The sequence below is a fragment of the Anomaloglossus baeobatrachus genome, chromosome 8 (assembly GCF_048569485.1).
Source record: "Anomaloglossus baeobatrachus isolate aAnoBae1 chromosome 8, aAnoBae1.hap1, whole genome shotgun sequence".
NCBI lineage: Eukaryota > Metazoa > Chordata > Amphibia > Anura > Aromobatidae > Anomaloglossus > Anomaloglossus baeobatrachus.
The window spans coordinates 21190459-21211921 of NC_134360.1; the positions used below are offsets into that span (position 1 = coordinate 21190459).

General features: G+C 43.2%; 1 protein-coding gene across 1 annotated transcript in view; it reads left to right on the forward strand.

The window, feature by feature from the left end:
- The window catches only part of PTPRG (protein tyrosine phosphatase receptor type G), a 687996-nt gene that overhangs the window by 172328 nt on the left and 494205 nt on the right, over positions 1-21463 (forward strand). The gene's annotated exons all lie outside the window — the stretch shown is intronic.

Below are 21463 nucleotides of genomic sequence, written 5' to 3' on the forward strand. Positions count from 1 at the left end.
GAATAAATACATTTTGGTCCTTTCTTTACATTTTATTCTGGTTTTATATCCTCAGTGATATTTTAGCATATTTTTCTGTTTTTGTTTTGTTTTTCTTTCATACATTTTGGCTCACAGTTGGAATAATATTAAGTAGACTAATGGAGCATCAAGCTAGGCCAACACCAACACAAGTAAAGGAAGTGTATTTTCCCTAGATTTAATTGTACTCTCTTATTGTGAGGTTCATGCAGGATGTGAGGGAAAACCCATTAGGCCGAGAAAAGAAAACATTGTACAAACCACATGCGGAGTATTTTATGAAATTAATAGACTGATTGGTGCGGCGGGGAGGTTATTCCGAGCAATAAGTGACATTCTGTAAGAGGTCGGTCATACGTGGCTTTTTATAATATTTGTGCTCGCTTGGTTTAATTCTATGTTGAATAAAATTGGATGGATTGGTTAAAATTCCATGTACCTCCGAGGTAAAAGCACCTTGATCAATGGATGTTAATTAAGTGGCATTTATGTCAAGCACAGAGTGAAAGGCCTTCAATGTGCCGCGTGGTAATTGAAGTTTCTGCATGTGTGTGGGATGGTGGTTAAGCTGTTTTTCTTGAGGCTTTGCTGTTTTCTTTCTTCTGTATGTTATTTTTTGTTTTATTTAAAAAAAAAAGTCTAATTGGTTTAAAAACTTTGTTTAACAAAACTGATTTGTCTAAAATTCTTTTATAGTCCATTTGTTGATGGGAATTGAAATGTTGCCCCGAGTCCAAGATATCCCCATCTATGTCCTTGAGTCCGTAGAGTTGGCCATACATTGTCAAATGCTGTTGGCCCCATACTAATGGATGGGTGGTCTGTTTTCTTCCCCATTCAGAACACATGCACATTTGTGTTATGCACCTCTGATTGTGCTATCTTCTCTGAGACCAATGTTGAAATCCACCATCAGGGCTTTTAACTGGACCATCATCAATCCAATGTATATGACCACTTGAACGAGGTTCTCAATTCCATATCTGGAAGGAAACTGTGCCTATGAGGTCTACTTGTATATTCTGACAATGGTATTGAGCACCTGTCCCCTCTGATGTCTTGTCTTCCCTGAGACCAATGTTGAAATCCAGCTTGGAGCCATTTTTCCCTTGCCGTCAGAAGTCATGTATTTTAACTAGACCACGATCAATCCAATGTATGTGACCACTTGAACGAGGTTCTCAATGCCATGTCTAAAATTAAATGGTCCCTATGAGATCTAAGGAATATTCTCACAGATATCATGCACCTATCACCTCTAATTGGGACTTGTCTTCCATGAGACAAATGTTGAAATCCAGCTCAGAGCAATTTTTTTCCCCTACCGTCAGAATTCAAGGCTTTTAATGGGTGTAACCACTTGAACGAGGTTCTCCATTCCATATCTAGAAGGAAAGTGTGCTTATGAGGTCTACAGATATAGGTACACGATACCGGTGTCAGAATATCACCTCTAATATGGTCTTGTCTTATCTACCCTGAGACCAATGTTGCAATCCAGCTCTGAGCCATTTTTTCCCTGCGATCAGAAATCGGGGCTTTTAACAGGTCTGACCACCATCAATCCAATGTATATGACCACTTAAACTAGGTTTCATATCTAGAAGGAAACTGTCAATTAGGTCAACGGGTATCTTCTGACACTGGTATTGTGCACCTATTTGGGTAAAGCCCTGAGAACCATCTCGTATCTGACTGTTTCCCCAGCTCTTCTTTTGATAAACCGGCCAGGCATGATGTTTTTGTCGCATGACCCATGTGACATTGCGCCAGGCTGTCTAATCCAAAGCTACCTACTGGTCAAAAGTGGATTTCGGGGATCCTGTCCAGTGGCCACAGATTACAGAGGTGGTTGATGGACCTGTAGATCGATTCGGACCAACTCTAGTCATTTTTCTCTGCTGACAAAAATTTAACGTAGAAACCCAACAGTCTCTTTGGTCGTAGAATTTTGAAGGTGAGATTCACAATCATTTGTTAGGGGCCTGATATTACGGCCCGTGTATTCCAATATTTGTGAGTGGATAAAGTCTCAAAGTCAACAAAAGTTGTAGGGCTTCAGTCACACGGTCGATCTCTGAACAAAGACTTTCCAAACTGCTAAATATATGGAAGATATCAACCAAAATGGTTGAATTATTTAACAATTTGACAATCTTTCTGGGTTACAACCATCTCCTAAAAATATATTTCTAAACCGGTGGCTTCCAGTAAGTTTTGAGCTGGAGGAATTGGCACAATTGGCAACTCTACATTAACGCATACATAGCCAAAGCCACCACGATCGTCCGAGGGAATCTGACATCTTGATTTATTGAATTGTCTATGGCTGGCTTCATTGGTGGTAGATTTATAGATGCCATTAAGTAATAGTATGTGCCTTTTTCATGTATACGGAAATATGGAAGCTTGGCGAGCATGACGGAGACGCCAGTCCTCTAGTTATTTATTGTGTAGATGCGCGTGTCCTCTCCTTCATCCAGGCTCCGTAATGGGGCAATCATCTGGCTGTCACATATACTATGTAAGGTGGGAAATAATGTTATTTACTGGGATGCGTTGAATAAAGTGTCCAGTGGTGTAGGGGTTAATTTGGGAATTGAGGAAACAGATAGCGTCTGGAATACTCTTAGGTTTTTACTCCTTACCATTAACAAGCCGCTCGATCCTCCTTGTTTTCATAGATGTTCTGTCAAGTAAATAGGTAAACATGAGCTCGCCTTTGCATTTCAAAAATAGCTTGACATTTTGAAATGGAAATTTTCATCCTTTAAATTGATTTTTCATGAATGCCCTGTTTTCATCCTTTACAGGTCTTTACTGACATAATTATTTATATACTTTTTTTTTTTTGTAGATTCTAGCTTTCTCAGCATTTTTTACGGCTTGAGAAGCTGTAGGTTATCTCCCCGAAAGCTCATTGTGTAGACATTTGTGTCAACAAGGATCTACGGATTCACAAAGGGAAGACCATAAAAGAATATGGCAGGCATAACTGGTACATCGTATGATTAGTGCGTGCCGTATACAGGCTCGTCTGGCATAGGATACCATTATATAAAAATTACACTCCATGGGATGTTTTTTTGCTCTTAATTTTGGAAAACTACGACAATTCCCTAAATGCACCAACCGGCCAAGGCCAAAAAGGACACTTCTTTGTCCTCAATTTGACGCTGCCGTGTTAGGAGTATACTGAGAAATTTTTACAGCATATTTGCAAGTGGAAAGTCTCAGTCCCTGTGCGTTTTAGGTGTAGTTCGTGACCGAAATCTGCATATCCATCCTTTATGCCAGCAAAGCAAGGAGAAATCTGAAGTGTCGTGCACATGTTGCTCCTTTTTTTTTCCTTGCAGTTTTGGGTGCGAAAATATCAATGGTTGGTGGTTGGTGGTGGTGGTTAGTAGTGGTGATGGTTAGTGGTGATGGTTAGTGGTGGTGGTTAGTGGTGGTGGTTAGTGGTGGTGGTTAGTGGTGTTGGTGGTGGTGGTGGTTAGTGGTGGTGGTGGTGGTTAGTGGTGGTGGTGGTTAGTGGTGGTGATTGGTGGTGAGGGTGGTGGTTGTTGTGGTGGGTGGTGGGTGGTGGTGGGTTGTGGGTTGTGGGTGGTGGTTGTTGTTGTGGGTGGTGGTGGGTTGTGGGTGGTGGTTGTTGTGGGTGGTGGTTGTTTGTTTTTGTTTTTTTTTTTTTTGTTTTTGTTCTTTCCCCTGGGTCTTGTACCCTTTTCAGCCATTGATTTCATTAAAGTGCATGGCTCATGTGGTGGTTTTTTTTTTTTTTTTTTTTGTTTTTTTTTAGTGCATTTTTCTGCCACAAGGTGAATAAAATGTCTTCACCAAAACATATCCTTACAGTAATATCCTTGTGGATGAGATTTGCCAAATTTCAACCACACGCTATGTAGAAAAAAAAAATCCACAGCGTATTGATCCTAGTTGTGAATTTTTGCATGTCTTTATTTGTATTTTTCCTATGAATTTGACAGTTTTGTAATGCAAAATTTAAAGGGGTTGTCAGTTTGCCTGTTAAAAATAAATAAATCCCCTTAGACCCCAAACCCCACAACACACAACTAAAAAAACCAAACTGGTTTCTACCAGCACGCACCTGTGTCCAGCAAATGCCACTCAGGTGTGTTATCTCAGAAAGCCGAGAAGTCACCAGCATCAGGACCACTGCGGTCTGTGATTGGCTGCAGTGGTTAGGTGACTTTGAACAGTGCACCATCTAAAAAAATGTGATCACCTCCTGAAGTCTCCTAACCTCTGCTGCCAATCACAGGAGAGCTGACATTTAGCCTTCCTGTGCCGACGCAGACCATGGAGTGATGTGTGCTGGATCCAGTTGGAGGCCGATTCTCGAGTATCAATTTATTTTTCACAGATCCAAAGCAGTGTGTTTTTGTTTATTTCCTTGGAGAACAAGCACAAGACTTTTCTTACAGTTTCATACTGCAGCAGATCGGATCCTTGTGGGCGGTCCCTAAAAGTGACCAATGCATTAAGAGCTATGTTTATTTATTTTTTTAAGCTTTTTTCCTCTTGGAAGGAAGGATTTCTAGAACAAGTAGATCTACCCAGAGGGTATAAAGTATGTATTGCTATGGATAAATAAAATATAGGATTGTCGTTGTCCGAAATGGTTCTTATTTGCTTTAAGTGTCCAAGTTGGCGTGAAGGTTTCCAAAAAATCTGGTCTTAAAATCATGAGCAGCCATGTTTAAGTAAGACACAATAGGGTTGGGGGTGGGGGGATACAAAAAAATGCCACAAATTGCGGTATTTACATATTAGGATGCACAAGCTGTCAGGACTATTGTTGGTATTAACTCTCCAGCTTTGTTGGGGAGAGGCATCCGAGGTGTGCATGAAAGGGTTATCAAGTTTGCTAATTAATCTGACTTTAATGAACATCCGTGAAAATTTCCCGACCTTCATGGCATGATGTATCTCTACTACAGATTAGGATTACTGTCTGGGGGAAGTCATCATCTTCGAAATGTTAACAGTATACACACATAATGAGATTAATTAAGCAAGTAGGTCCCTGCATCGCAGCTTCTTAAAGTCCTTTCCACCCGGGTTATTGCGGGATGTTACTTTTTTTTCTTTTTGAGAAATGTCCATTCCGCTTGCCGTGTTTGATCGGCTTGCACTGAGGGTATCAACAGCATGATTGGTTGTAGTGTGCACAAAAATAAATGGAAAAACCCCCGCCCAACCGCTCCCGGAACTGTTCTGTTTATGGCTGGCTCTATGTGGGCAGAGACCCGATCTGCTCATTTGGTGACGTCCAGTGGGTCTCTGGTCAAGTCCAGGTCCCAAACTGAACTTTATATAACATCTGGTTGCACCCACTGTACCAAATTTCCACAGGTCCACTCACCTCTAATCAGAACCTCTGCGAAGATTGTTGTTACAGTCGCCGAGGGGCGGAGAATTTCCAGGAGTGGACCCATTGGGTAGTACACCAGAGTCTCCTGAAGGAGCTAACCTAGAGCTAATCCCTATATAGGGATTGTCAGGCACAACACCATTGGGCCTAAATGCATGACAGCCAGGACTAGTAGAGTCGGCTCTGAAAGACTGGTGAGTCTCTCATGCCCGGTACAGATGTGCTCAGACGTGGCAGCACAGAGGTGGAAACTCTGAAGTGGCAGCACGGAGGTAGTAGTAGTAAGCAGGCACTAAGAGGAGACACAGGTTAGGGCCATTTCACATCTCCGTTTTTTTTTTGCCAGAAGCCGGATCCGGCACACATGCAGTACAATTACATTCGTTTACAGTGGAAGCGCGACACCATGTGGACACATGCGGTTGTGTATGAAGCACACGACTGCATGGTGTCGCACTTCCACTGTAAATGAATGTAACTGTACAGAATGTGTGCCGGATCCGGCTTCCGGCAAAAAAACGGAGATGTGAAACCGGTCTTAGCGTAACTTACAAGGACAAGAAACACCGAACTAGACACAGTAGCTGTATGGGACCTGAGAACTAGCAACGCACTAAGAATAGGCAGTGTTGCTCAGGCACCTCCCCAAAGGGGAGGCAGTCTTAAATGCCCTTAGGGCAGTGTTTCTCAACTCCAGTCCTCAAGACCCACCAACAGATCATGTTTTCAGGTTTTCCTCAATCAGGTTTCTAGGATTTCCTTAATGTTGCACAGGTGATGGAATTATTCCCTGTCTAATATTGAGGAAAACCTAAAAACATGATCTGTTGGTGGGTCTTGAGGACTGGAGTTGAGAAACACTGCCTTAGGGTGATAGCTGACCTCAAGGATCACTTCCGGGTAATGGGACGCCGACCTTTTATGAAAGGAGGCGTGGCTGTGCCCACTCTATGTGCACTCCCAGAAGGCCTGCATGTGGCCTGGAAGCATGAGGAGGCCACGGCAGATCACTGTCCAGGAACGGAGCACATGGGAGCGGTGGGCAGGTGAGAACGGCAGCGGGAGCGGGAGCATGCGGAGGTGCTGGGCGCTACAATAGTTTTCTGCTAGAGTGGACTTGGTACCACCAGTCTTCCATTCGAGAGGACACCATGTACCAGCTGCCTACCACAGAGTTAACAGCTGATTTACGAAGATGATCTCTGAGCAGCCGTCTTTTGGAAAAGGTTATCCAGCTCTGACCTCACTCAAGACTTTTGTTTTTCGTAAATCCCCCTTTTTTCCTCCTGAAACACCAATACCGGGTCGTCTTTTCTTGGATCTCTGCATTGCACTGTCCCTTTTTTTATTATTCCTCCTGAATATTTTTGCATACATTTTACAACTGGGTGTTTGTTGTCCTCTTATCAAAACAAGACGTAGCCCTACAAAGTGTAACAGTTAACACTGATTGGCCAATGTCAGTATGTGCAGGGACACACCCCCAAGTGGTAACACCCAGGTGACAATATTAATTTCTAGGAGAAATTACACCATGCAAAGATCTAGGGAAAATATGAACCCTTCTCATATAAAAGAAGAACCCAAGTATTTACTACAATGGCCAAGTCAGAAGAGCGGACAGTGTTGTGAATGCTTTGGCTACTGTGAGGCTACCTCTTGTGGCCAGGGATGGTTTGGTCTGAGACTAGGTGTGTTGAGCTATGGGCGTTTCCATTGCTAACTCTCTGCCTATTTAAACCCTGGTTTGCTGGCAGGCTATGCCGGATGTCAGTTGTTCTTTTTTCACCAGCCTGCTTCATCCTGCTCCAGACCACATCTACCCCAGATAAGTGCTTGGCTCATTATTTTTGTTTGGTTCTTTTTGTTCTTATCGGAGTTTGTCATTTACTGTGGTTGTCAGTTTATTTGCATGCAGGGATCTTCCCTCTGTTGCTTAGCTGGAAAGCTCCCTGCAGCAATGTTTGGAGTATTGCTCCTATAAAGTTCATGTGTTGCTTCTTGAATTTGTAATGGTTCCTGCTTTCTGTTCTTTGGTATGACAAGAGCGCCTGGTATAGGACGGAGATCAGATCTAGTGATCTGAAGGCTTTTTGTACTATCATGTTTTTGGATTTTTGTAGGGTTTTTCTCTGGCCACCATCAGTCCCTTTCCTATCCTGTCCTATTTAGTCAGTAGGGCCTCACTTTTGCTAATCCCATCATCTATCAGTGTATTGTGTTTTCCTATATCACCGCAGTCTTTGAATGTGGGGGGCTTGCTATTCTTTATCTATTTTCTGAGGCAGAGAGTTATTCATCTTTCCTTCCTTTAGGATAGCTAGTTCTCCGGCTGGGTTCGCGGTGCACAGGATGTTAGTTCACCCCTCAGCTACTTCTTCTAGTGTTGATGGTTAGTAAGGGGATGGCGGCCAGATTATTTGCCAATGCTCTTGTCACCTTTTTACCAATGATTTATGGTGGTCTTCCATGGTTCCGGATCATAACAGGACAGTGTCCATATCGGCAAGAATGAGATGAATCATCCAATGCTAAAAGTTAGGATTTCATGACAAACGGAACTAAACCCGTTCAACCAAAGTCAATTCTTCTGACATTCAAGATCAAAACCACTTCCGGCATGAAATTCACGTATGCGGAATATATCCGAGATCAAGACTACCACTGTTTAGTATCCGCTAAAAGGATTAACCAGGCGTGCAAATATTGTAAGTCATATTCATTTTTTATTTTTTTCAATTCCAAATGGGGGGGGGGGGAATACCAGTCACACGGCCGAGATCTCCGAACCCCCCAGGAGAAAATATTTATCCTCCGCTGCTCCCTTACTTCACACTGAACTTTCAATTATCAGCAATATATATCAGTGATCTGAAAAGAGCGCCGGAGCGTAGCAAAGTTAAAATGACAAGCTAACCAAGTCTTTGTCTCTCTGAAGATAACGACGGAATACCCGAACCGGGGAAGTATAGATAGCGCCATTCTAAACACCGAGAGATCGAAACAAATTGTGTTTTGCCTTAGATTGATAGATGCTTAGAGATCCGAGGAGATGCGCTGTGCATATTAATTCACACACAAAGGGCCGCGTGATTTTACAGCACAATCTTTTATACCCAGAGAGATGACATGTCGTACTATCTAGTATATCTCTGCATTGTACTTATGGGTGCAGCCATAATAAAGTATTGGATTAAAATACAGAATTACGATAAAGATGTCCTATCCTTATAGTAGGTCATCAATGTCTGATCGGCCGGGCTCTGGCGCCCTACAGCCCCGCCGATCAACTGTTCCCAGTGCCGGTAGTTTATAAATACTCAGTCCGGAGCTGCCACATCAACTGATATTGCCAGGTATTGCATATCTGCCTCTTATTCAAATCAATAGGAGGTGGATGTGCAGTACCCAGCGTCGGCTGCTATCAGAAGACGGGGCAGCTCCAGAACTGAGCCTTTCCGGTTGCCTGTTGCCGATACCGACATCGACTGATCCGCGAGGGTGCCAGGCGTCAGATCCTGGCCGATGAGACATTGCTTATCATTTGGTCAACAATGTTGAAGTAGTGGCCAGTAGGTGACCGTTTTAGACCACTTTTAAAAAAAAAAACAAAAAACAATTGATTGCTTTAAAGGGAAACAGTCAGGGGTAATATGCACCCAGGACCACGAGCAGTTCTGGGTGCCTATTTCTAATCCATGCATAACTGTCCCTGTATACATTAGCATAGATAAAGAGATCTATAGAAAAAGTATTTTTAAAGATCCTTTATAATATGCAAATGAGTGCAGGCACTAGTCGCAAGGGCATTAGTTCCCTTGGCTAGTCAGCCCACTTAGCATGTATGCACTCCCCTGTGGGCGTGCTAACATGCTAGTGCAGCACCAGAGGCATGGTCACACATCTCTCTGCTTCCACTGCGTCAGACGCTGTATTTCGGCTCAGTGCACACTATGAAATCAGGTGTACGCATTTCAGCTTCAAACTGGTGTAGTGCACATGACCGGCAGTGGCGGGGACTTCTGATCATGTGCACTGACCCAATGTCTGGCATTCTAAGGTGGAGCAATGGACACAGGTATGCACATCACTGCTGATGCTTGGCCATGGACATTAAATTGCATGTTACTGCGCCCCGGTGTGTGTAACATTCTAATGAACACGCAGCGTCCGCAGTATGGTCTAGCTCACCACTCTGTTGCCACTGCCCTCGATGAAGGATTTCAGCTCAGTGTGCATGATCAGAAGTCCCAAACTTCCAGTCATGCGTACTATGAAACCAGGTGTATGTGTCCCGGCTTCAAACTGGTGACCGGAAGTCCAGGGTCGTACTGATCATGCGCACTGAGCCGAAAACCCGCAGTGGTAGCTGAGGGGAGCGTGACCATGCCTCTGACGCTGCGCAATCATTAGCCAACATGGGCATGCTTACATGTTAAGGGGGCCGACTAGCCAAGGGAACTATCGCTGTTGCGACTAGTCACTGGCCTGATTAGCATATCATATGCGATCCTTGGGAACACTTTTTCCAAAGATCTCCATCTATGCTTCTAGATACAGGGACAGTTAAGGCCCTGTCACACACAGAGATAAATCTGTGGCAGATCTGTGGTTGCAGTGAAATTGTGGACAATCAGTGGCAGGTTTGTGGCTGTGTACAAATGGAACAATATGTCCATGATTTCACTGCAACCGCAGATCTGCCAAAGATTTATCTCTGTGTGACGGGGCCTTAAGACAGGGATTAGCAATATGCACCCAGAACTCCTCATGGTTCTGGGTGCATAGGGGACCTGACAGGTTCACTTTAAGGATTAGCAATTGGGCAAACACAGGATTTTTAAAGGGAACCGCCAAGGCCAACACAATTGTCATATATTAAGTAAAGCCAGGGTTGTACTGGCACTAGGATGCTGAGTGTAACCATACCTTTTGTTCAGAGATTGGATGGTTTTTTTCAGAAATATGTGCAAATAAAGTTCCAGCAATACACTGCTATTTGATTGACAGGTGCAACAGGAAGGGAATATGTGGGTCGAGTTTTGCTATCTATTCCCTTCCGTCTGTCTGCCTGCGCTGGAATTAACGTCTATGACGACAACAGGGGGACGAAGGCCAGGCAGGCAGGGGCAGGCATAGATATGCTACTCTGCATATGCCACTTACACTATGGCAATCATTTTCTGATGAAGGTCCACAGAGACCGAAATGTTAAAATTTTAATAGCTATAGTTGTGTTCCTTTTATTGCTACATTGAGTTCCGAGTCTTTCTCTAGTTGGTCCCTTAGTTCTTCCCTTAGGTCAGTGTAAAAATATTGTAGGCTTTTCCTCTCCAAAGATCCATCTTGTCGGCAAATAAGGTCAAGGTCGTTAAAGGTCTTCTCACTTATCTTGTACATTGGTTGGGTAGGTCAACGGCAATGTCACCGATGGTGTTCAGTGGCATGAAACTTTTACCGGGTGGGAGATATGGGGCTCCGTCTTTAGTAATTGTATTTTTCGAGTTCTCTTTGCGTGGTGTTGACCCCACAATTGATATTCTGACGACGTTCTGCTTCATTAACCATGCCATCATTTTATGTTTTCCACCGTTTAAGTTCATGATGAATAATCGTACGCAGGTCCAGGTTTCTTGGGTTGATGCCATTGCTCTAAAACAAATTGCCCCAATGCATTTGAAATCACAATTAATGGAGACTGATTTCTGTCTTTGACCTTAGAGTTCACATCATATTCCGTAAACTTTTGCTTCTTTCATCTCATACCTTGTAATTACCTTCTATGTTAGGAATTCGAAAAGAAAAATTACATTTTGCAGATTTTCGAAGGAGCTGCATCAATTAAAAAAAAAATGAGACATTAAACAGACCGGTAGTTACAGGATGTAAAATTGCAAATCTTTTCCTGCCTTGAAAATAATGTTGCTTTAAATCAAAGGTACATGACGTTGATTGCTAATGTTAACATTTGTATTCACGGTTTTGGAACACTGATTGAAGTCGGCCCAAATATTCTTGCTTTCTCATTATGAAGTGGCCATTTTCGAAGTTATGAGATACTTCTTCTAGCACTAGTTATACTAATCATCGTCAGCGGCAACTAATGATGAAAATGGTCCTATTAGTTATTCTGAGCTCTTGAGATGCCATCTGAGACAGAAAAGAGAAAATCTTAAAGGCTCTGAGCGGATATGAAGCAATGTAACTGTTCCATGCTATTTATTCTTTGACAAACTAAAGGTTAAAAAAGCACTCCCATTAGTTTAAATCCAGTCATCATAATATTTAGCACTTTGGCTTTACAATTGCTCATTTTGCCTTTCTACCCAGTTAATTCTTCTCTTTTCCATTAGGTCTATCATATCACGTGATTAAGAACAGAGTAACGGAATCCTTCTAAGCTCAATGTCTTTTTTTTGTAGTTATTATTATTATTATTATTATTTATTTATAGAGCACCATTAATTCCATGGTGCTGTACATGAGAAGGGGGTTACATACAAAATACGTATACAAGTTACAGTAGACAGACTAGTACAGAGGGAAGAGGGCCCTACCCTTGCGGGCTTACATTCTATAGGATTATGGGGAGGAGACAATAGGTGGGGTGTAGGTCAGGCGGCAGCTCCGCACGGTGGTCGGGCGGCAGCTCCGCACGGTGGTCGGGCGGCAGCTCCGCACGGTGGTCGGGCGGCAGCTCCGCACGGTGGTCGGGCGGCAGCTCCGCACGGTGGTCGGGCGGCAGCTCCGCACGGTGGTCGGGCGGCAGCTCCGCACGGTGGTCGGGCGGCAGCTCCGCACGGTGGTCGGGCGGCAGCGAGTTCATTGTAGATTGTAGGCATTTCGGAACAGGTGCGTTTTCAGGTTCCGTTTGAAGTTTGCAAGGGTAGGGGATAGTCTGACGTGTTGAGGCAGCGAGTTCCAGGAGACTGGGGATGCTCGGGAGAAGTCTTGGAGTCGGTTGTGTGAGGAGCGAATGAGAGAGGAGGAGAGGAGGAGATCTTGGGAGGACCGGAGGTGACGTGTTGGAGTGTAGTGGGAGAGTAGTTCGGAGATGTACGGAGGGGAAAGATTATGCACAGCTTTGTAGGTCAGTGTTAGAAGTTTGAATTGGATACGGTGGAAGATTGGAAGCCAGTGGAGGGACATGCAGAGAGGAGAAGCGGGGTGGTATTGAGGAGAGAGGTGGATAAGTCGGGCAGCAGAGTTAAGGATGGACTGGAGAGGGGCAAGCGTGTTGGCAGGGAGGCCACAGAGGAGGATGTTACAGTAGTCGAGGCGGGAGATTATGAGGGCATGCACTAGCATTTTAGTTGATTGCAAATTGAGGAAAGGGCGGATTCTGGAAATATTTTTGAGTTGAAGACGGCAGGAGGTGGTGAGGGATTGGATGTGTGGTATGAAGGATAAGGCAGAGTCAAAGGTCACTCCGAGGCAGCGAACTTTGGGTACTGGCGAGAGCGTGGTGTTATTTATTGTAATAGATAGATTAGGTGGAGAGTGTAGGTGAGACGGAGGAAAGATGATTAGTTCAGTTTTGGCCACATTGAGCTTTAGGAAGCGAGAGGAGAAGAAGGAGGATATAGCAGATAGACATTTCGGGATTTTGGACAGCAGAGATGTGGCATCTGGGCCAGAGAGGTAGATCTGGGTGTCGTCGGCATATAGGTGGTATTGGAAGCCATGGGACTTTATGAGTTGTCCCAGGCCAAATGTGTAGATAGAGAAAAGTAGGGGTCCTAGGACAGAGCCTTGAGGGACGCCAACAGAGAGATGGTGGGATGAAGAGGTTGTGTGGGAGTGGGAGACACTAAAAGTGCGATTTGAGAGGTATGAAGAGATCCAAGAGAGGGCAAGATCTCTGACACCAAGGGAAGAGAGGGTCTGTAATAGGAGGGAGTGGTCAACGGTATCGAAGGCTGAGGACAGGTCTAGGAGTAGGAGTATAGAGAAGTGCTTGTTCGCTTTGGCAGTAAGCAAGTCATTTGTGATTTTAGTCAGGGCAGTTTCGGTGGAGTGATGTGGACGGAAGCCGGACTGTAGGTTGTCAAAGAGAGCGTTAGAGGAGAGGTGGGAGGAAAGTTCAGCATGGACATGCTGTTCCAGGAGTTTTGAGGCAAGTGGGAGTAGTGATATGGGGCGGTAGCTGGTAGTAGAGGTTGGATCGAGGGAAGGTTTCTTTAGGATAGGTGTGACTGTTGCATGTTTAAAGGCAGAGGGGAAGGTTCCAGTCGTTAAAGATAGGTTGAAGAGATGTTGAATCTACTGATTACTCACGCAGAGTGCTTTAAGTGACCTACTGTGATGACTGTCATAAGGTGGCGCTAGACACTACGTGTATGCAGTAAATGTAGAGGTAGTCAGGCAGGCCGAGATAATAAACCAGGAGGGCACGACAGTACATGGGGGAAGACAGAGACGTGGTCAAGATACAAGCCAAAGGTCAAAAGACAGGGAACAGGCAGAGACGTGGTCAGGAGGAAGTCTTAGGTCAGAAGCCGGGAAGTCACAGCAGAAACAGGGGAGGACAGGCAGAGACTGGTAAACAGCAGTCTGGAGTCGAGAGCCCAAGATATGAACACTGAGCACGATGGAAGCCAACAGCACAACTGTAACCAGGAAGTACGATTAGCGGCATCCTGAGCTAACACACTCACTAATGAAGCAAAGCAATCACGGGAACGAGAAGCATCTGCGAAAGCCCCTCCCAGGACTAGCGTGAAACCCAGTGCTGTGAAACAACCAGCAGAGCATTCATCCTGTAAAATGCTCTGCACCATAGGAAACATATACCGGCTCTGCAGGACAGCATAGCAGAATGATCCCGAATGTTCTGCACATCGGAATATTGATACCTTCCTTCTACCTGCTGGTCTCTTTGGCATCCCAATCTTGTGCGAAGTATGGATGATATCACGCCAGATCTACTACTCAAAAGAGGCACCAGAGATGCTGGCAATTAGGAGGCAAGTCACATGGCTCTGGACAGGTGGACACTGGACCAAGGACCTGCAAATCTATTTGCTCAAATCTAGACTATTGACATAGTAAATATTTGCTAACGCAAAAATGGAGTTTAAGTTTTTGCTACAATTTGATAAGGTAGAAATTGTAACAGGCGCCAGACATGCAGAATTTGCAGAATCATTCGCATTTGCATGTATAGTAGAAACCACTAGGGACTTGGATTTTTTTTCACATACTACAGGTCAATAAAAGAGCAAAACAATATTTTGCCCATCAAGTTAGAGTATCTACACTTTCTTTCCTTTTATTTTTCCATATTTAGCAGGCACTTCAATTGCGTACGGATTGGTGAGTGTCCAAGTCCTGAGATTCCCACCGCTCCAGCAGTAGATGCCTAAGAAGTGTGAAGCTCAGCAGACACAAGCTCACCGCTCCTGTATGAGCTCGAAGTATGCTTTAGTAGAGTCATACATTGTATTTTATGCATTTTTAGGAGATTGTACTGCAAATTCAGACAGGTGCTGTGGGCTCCTGTCTGCTTAATGATTCTCCGAAGCATCTGTTTAATGAATGGTCTGGATCTCTGGAATGAGTCTGGTCGTTTTTAAGCGTCTACTGAATAAGAAAAATCTAATATATAAAGCTGAGTGTATGTATGCATGTATGTGTGTATGTCCGCTAAAGGAATCCGCACCGTCGCATTTACAATCACGAAATTTTGCACAGACACCTCATGTTACTCGGGAAACATCATAGACTATGTTTTGACAAGAAAGTTTAACCCTGCGCTTTACTGTTACTCTCCAAAATCCTGCCTTCATTAAACTGAATGGAGCTGGGAGCTGCAAGTTATTAATAGCAGCTGTCAGTGGTTGCTATAGGAACAAAATAAACTGTTTAGTATAAGAAGCTTATGTGTGAGGTAATAAGATGTCGGTGGTGAGACTGATAGAGACGGACCGGGCAGAGAGACAGTTACTATCCCGGGCAACGCCCGGGTACTACAGCTAGTCAAGAATAAAGTTCAGTTCCTCTTTAAAGAATTACCCACCTCTTCCACCTTCCTCATGGGTGGGGTCAAACTTCTTATAGCCCTACCCCTACACAGATGAGATCAACAGGCTAAAACAAGTAAAAAATTTTTTAAGACCTTCCATCCTATTACCGTATTTTTTTGGATTATAAAACGCACTTTTCCTACCAAAAATTTAAAAGGAAAGTGGGGGGGGGTTTCTTATAATCCGCATATAGCTTACCGGGGGATGAAGACTAGAGGTAGCAGAAAGCAGTGGCAATGCTGTGACGGTTGTGCAGGGTCTGCGGTGGCTGGGTTGGTGTTGCGGTGGTGGCTGTACAGGGTCTGTGGGCAGTGAGGGCTACAAACAATGGCGCTCAGAGTCGGCTTGTGCGTAGATGGAGCTTTCAGCTCAAGATCTCATCTGTGCATCTGCCGCCTCCGACCCATTGATCTTCCATCAGCGGACTTGAAGAAAACTGTATCTGGAGGTGGCTTGTGTGCAGATGAGATCTCTCCTTGTCATTGAGCTAAGAGCTCAATCTGCTCATGCGCCGATTCTGGGCCCCATTTCTTTGAAGCCCACTCCACTGAGACACCTGCTGCAACGCCCTGCTCCCCACAGCCAGCCAGCATTGCTATACTCCACCAGCACCCACCCCCATGCTTCCTGTGACCCCTTTCCACCACCGCTGCCACCCCCCTCCAGTAAGGCACCACTGGAGAATAACACGTACCCCATTATTTTTTATTTTTTTTAAACCTTTATCTCTAAATTTGGGGTGCGTCTTATAATCCAGTGCGTCTTATAAAACGAAAAATGACGGTAACTTTTTATCCTTGTATTAAGTGAAATAACTTAATGTGGAATTACATAAACCGGGTCAAAATTAAACCAATATAGAATCCAGTGAAAAATTAAAAAAAATAATTTTTCTTTTTTGTTACAAATTTCAGGATTATGTGGAATTACATAAACAGGGTCAATTGTAGAACCGTATTGAGTCGAGTGAAAAATTGTAAAAATTGCAGTTAATTTGTGCCGTCGTCAGTTCAAGCTTTGGATGATAAGTAATCACGGTCTATCAATTGCACTAACGCTGTACGTGCCGGTAAGAGGCGCTGGGTCTTTAAATGTCAGAGTCTCTTTAACGCTGTAATTCTCCATGCGCCTTCCTCTAACAAACCTGTACACCTTCTGTGCAACCTCTAATTATTCCAGAGTTTTTTCTCCGAGGAGCGCGGAATATTTATTTAGGCAGCGGCAATTTGTTACCCAGAAAACAATGCTTTACACAAAAATGTTCTATTTAAGTATAGTTCAAAGTAGTTTGTATTCAGCAGAAAAATAGCATAAAGTAGTGTCATGGGGATGGATTAAACGACCGGGCTGATGTACAAAACGTGCACGAGGGAGCGGGGCAGGACACCGGCAATTTATACTTATTGTATGAAATATAAGCGTGCGTTCTCCAAAGGCCGTTCTCATAATGCACTTTTTGGAGTTGATTTAGCTAAGCATTGCATGGATATTAAATGTATGTCATTGTATAAAACATGAAATGCCAGCGCTATGTATATACAGGGAGATTACATAATTTGAAGTTCAGATTTGCAATTTTTTTTAATGAATCATTTTTTTTTTATTTTTTAGCTTATGTTAAAAAAATAAAATATTATTCAAATACTTTTACAAGGCCTGACATTTCCATTTTATTTGCATACGACTGCATGTTTTTAAGGCCCTGCCAGCACAATAGGTGCAGGAACTTCCTTTCTCCATTTTCTGTTATCACATTTATTTTTCCTGGCATTGCCCTTAACTTTTGATTTTGAGTGGGAAGACACAATAGCAAATCCGCCAGCATCTACTATTTACTTTTAAGGCCCTGTGCGCACAGTACAGCTTTTGGTGCAGTGTGTTGCTCAGATCTGCATGTCTTTCTGTCCCCAGCTAAGTCTGAGAAATCAGAAGTTCTGCATGCACGTTGCTCTTTTTTTTTTTTTTCTGTGCAGTTTTGGGGAGAAATAAGAAGCAGCGTGTCAATTGTTGGTCAGTCTTTTTTTCTTTTATTTTTTTCTTGCATTTTTAGCCCCTCCAGCCATTGAAGTGTGTGTGTGTGTGTGTGTGTGTGTGTGTGTGTATGTGTGTGTAAAAAAAAAAAAACAAAAAAAAACAAAACACTACAAACACTTTTTTTTTTTTTTTTTTTTTTTTCCCCAGCGCAAAAAAATGTTTGCAGCAGACACACATCCTAATAGTGAAAGGGATGTGCACATGTTTTTCTTCTTTGGGCCACAGGGTTAATTTTTTTTTTTTTTTCTTTTCCCCATGGGGAGTGCAGCGCAAAAAAAAAATTCTGCAGCGGGCGCTTGTATCCCAATACTGAATGGGGGCGTGCACACCTGTTTTTTTTTTTTTTTTGTTTTTTTTTTTTGTTGCGGTTTGAACAGAATCTCAGACATATGTCCCACATTGATGTGAGTTTAGATCAATATGGTCAAGGCAAAATCTATGGATCCGTGAAGCAAATGGGCAGCACTTGATGTCATCAGAGTGCAGTCCAGTTTTCACGGTTTGTCAGGTGGAAAAACAATTTTTTGTTTTGCTTACACACGAGAAAAACTGGTAATCTCACCGAATTCTGATGATACTCTGATGTCTGAATGAGCCCAAATCAGCATTCCAGGCTAAAACTGAAAACTCACAAATTATGCAACTACAGTCCCAAAATGTTTGCCTTTCCTTGTTAACACTAGTAAACTATTGCCCAGCACCGGCCAGGGCTGATTAAAGATTTTCCTAAATATTTATTTTCTTAGTAAGAAGCCGCCTCTGTATTTAAAGGGCTTGTCCACTACTTGGACAACCCATTCTTATTCACCATGTTTGCCTGTTAAAATAAAAACTCGCCTCCGGTGCCGTTGCTGTTCCAGCAGTATCACCGGTTGCTCTCCCAGGGCTCACATGAGGTTCTTGCGTCACACAAGCACTAGGCCTGATCGGCTTCTGTCCCTGCCTTCAAATGAATCAAACATTAAGAGGAAGTCTGAGCTGTGGTTGCACCAAAGGCTGGAAAGAGTGAAGCCGGCGGTGATTGGGGGTAGAGGCCGACACCGCTGGAACAGCGCCGGCACCCGAGTTGATGGTGATTTAACTGGAGCAGACACTCGGAGTAAGAAGCAGTTGGCCAAGTGGTGGACCACCCCTTTTGAATTCCTTCCTATGTAGCTACAGATCTTAACTCAGAACTTTTTGTAGTTTTTAATTCAACATTTTGGATTTTATTTCTCCATTTTTGACTAGTACCTCTACTATAGCTACATTTTCCAGGATCTTTGTCAGATCTGATTTCTCGTGATGCCATCGTAGGATCTCGGTCTACTTTCTTTGACCAGAAAACTTCCTGAAATATATTTTTACCAACATTACTATTGGCATTATAGAGGTGTCCTCCCCAAGCACCGCCCAGATTTGCACCCCAACTGAACAGATCCGCTAACATTTTTGCAGGGTTTGCCTAAAAAAAAAATGTTTTACTCATAACGGTTGCAATTTTTCCTAGGACTGCATCTGAAAATCCGAAATGGTCTTGCCTTAATCGGACCTGTTGACAACTATGATAGCGTTTTTCTTTGTGCTCTTATGTCTGTTTTTAGTTCCCTACTATTTTTTTCTGCCCTTTTGCTTCCTATTGGTTGTGGAAGAAATGCCTTGATTGATAAGCAGACCCCGCGCCATACAGTGGGGGGGTCTTTAAAGAAGGCTGTGATCTTTAATTGCAGTGTTGCCATTAAGGAAGAAGGTCCTGGCAGTGTACTACCTAGATGTTAACATTTTTTTTTAAAGGATTAACATGGCCAATTTAATAAATACTTGTCTTTGCATATGTTTTGTATCCCCGGTGGTTTTAGTGTTTTCTTTGCATCGACACTAGTACGATTTCTGCCTATGCAGGACGCATTTGCACACCTGTTCCCTTCGATTTCAGGCAGAAGTTAGATTTGTTATTCCAAGAAAGAAAACATATTGTCTCCGGTGCTGATTTGGAAGTGATGCCGTAGAATGTCTTAATTTAAGATACACTTGGTCGCTTGTGTTTAAATAATAGTTTCCTTGACAACCGCTCCCTAAATGCGACTGTTCAAACCCCGCACTTTAATCAAAATCTTTGCCTTTTAATTAGGTGTTAAATTAAAATTTGTAACAATATTTAACACTGTTGAGATTCCCCCCACCCTTTTTTGTTGGTAACTTCATTCTCCAGTCTTTGCATATTTTATACATCGTATCTAGCGTTTTGTTTCTTTTTTTGTTCAGAAGCTAATGCGTTGCCCATTTAGAACGTTCAGATCCATACAATAAAGGGGTATCGCCGATCCTGGGGTTGGGTTATAACTTTTTTTCACTGTAAAACACCTTTTGGCTATTAGTATTTTTATGTATTGACATATACAACAGCTGCAGGCTTGTGCTTGTGACACTATGGTGAGCAGATGGCAGTGTCAATTGCTACAGTTTATTAATACTGTATTCTGGTGTGCTTTGTGTTCAATTCTCATCATTGTGATCATTAATGGTTGAATTATGTCCCCAAAAAAACAGTTCATTCTCTCCCAAGTGCTGATACTTCTGCTGAAAGCTGAAATCTACAACGCCCGTGTTTGTGGATCAGTATGCACCATCAAAGGTGCTGCCAATCAATGAAAGTGGTTTGGATGTTTTTGAAATGCAAATTAATAAAACATTAATACATGCATTAATTTTGAAAGCTTCATTGTCTCGATTTCAGTTACAGAACATCGGCCCTGGAAACGGAGATTTTCACATTTGCTTCAACACAACTTTCTCGCACTCTTTCTTGCTTTCGTACTTTTTGTTTCTTGCTTGTGCTTTTTTTTTTTTTTCTTTTGTTGCTCGTTCGTGCGTTCATCTTTTCCTTTCTTTCTCGCTTTTTTTTTCCTTCTCTCTTTTTTTTCCTTCTCGCTCGCCCATTTTTCCTTCTCGCTCGCCCATTTTTCCTTCTCGCTCGCCCATTTTTCCTTCTCGCTCGCCCATTTTTCCTTCTCGCTCGCCCATTTTTCCCTCTCGCTCGCCCATTTTACCCTCTCGCTCGCCCATTTTACTCTCTCGCTCGCCCATTTTACTCTCTCGCTCGCCCATTTTACTCTCTCGCTCGCCCATTTTACTCTCTCGCTCGCCCTTTTTTAATCTCTCGCTCGCCCTTTTTTAATCTCTCGCTCGCCCTTTTTTTAATCTCTCGCTCGCCCATTTTTTAATCTCTCGCTCGCCCTTTTTTTAATCTCTCGCTCGCCCTTTTTTTAATCTCTCGCTCGCCCTTTTTTTAATCTCTCGCTCGCCCCTTTTTTAATCTCTCGCTCGCCCCTTTTTTAATCTCTCGCTCGCCCTTTTTTAATCTCTCGCCCTTTTTTCCTTCCCACTCTCCTGTGATGGGTATGAAGGGAGATGGCTGTTAAGATCAATTCCCCATCTCTGTGATGACTGATGAAAAGGGGCTTTGCTTAACTGAAATGAACCTGACAGGCAGCTCCCTTTGCATATATGGCAACCACAGCAAGGGAGTTCTCAGGTTGTAGAAGGGAATGTGGAAGCTTGTTTCCTGGATTGAGACTATGGCTTAGAGTTGAGGAAGTGGGTGAAGCTTTCGGAATTCTAGTATATTTGAACGTTTTTATTCACTTCCATTTAAAAAAAACAAAACAAACCCCCCCCCCCCACAAATTCTGTCTTTCCAAATAGCTCCTCCAACCACTTTATGCAATGCTGATTGTAGATAAGAAACAGTACTCTGCCATAAAGGTCCCCATACATATTAGACTAAAGGCTATCAAAGCCATTGACATCCAATCATGTCTATAAATTAGGATATCGTGTGTTGTCTTGGCTCAATTGGGGCACAACTAAGGGATGGAATCTTTGAAATTACAAGCTTCCTGCCCCATAGGATCCATAGCTGAAACCTTCTTCGTGTACACTCCTTTGTTGCTCACCTGCCCAGCGTTCACTATATAACTTTGGATGAGTAATTTGTTGCCCATAGTCTGAA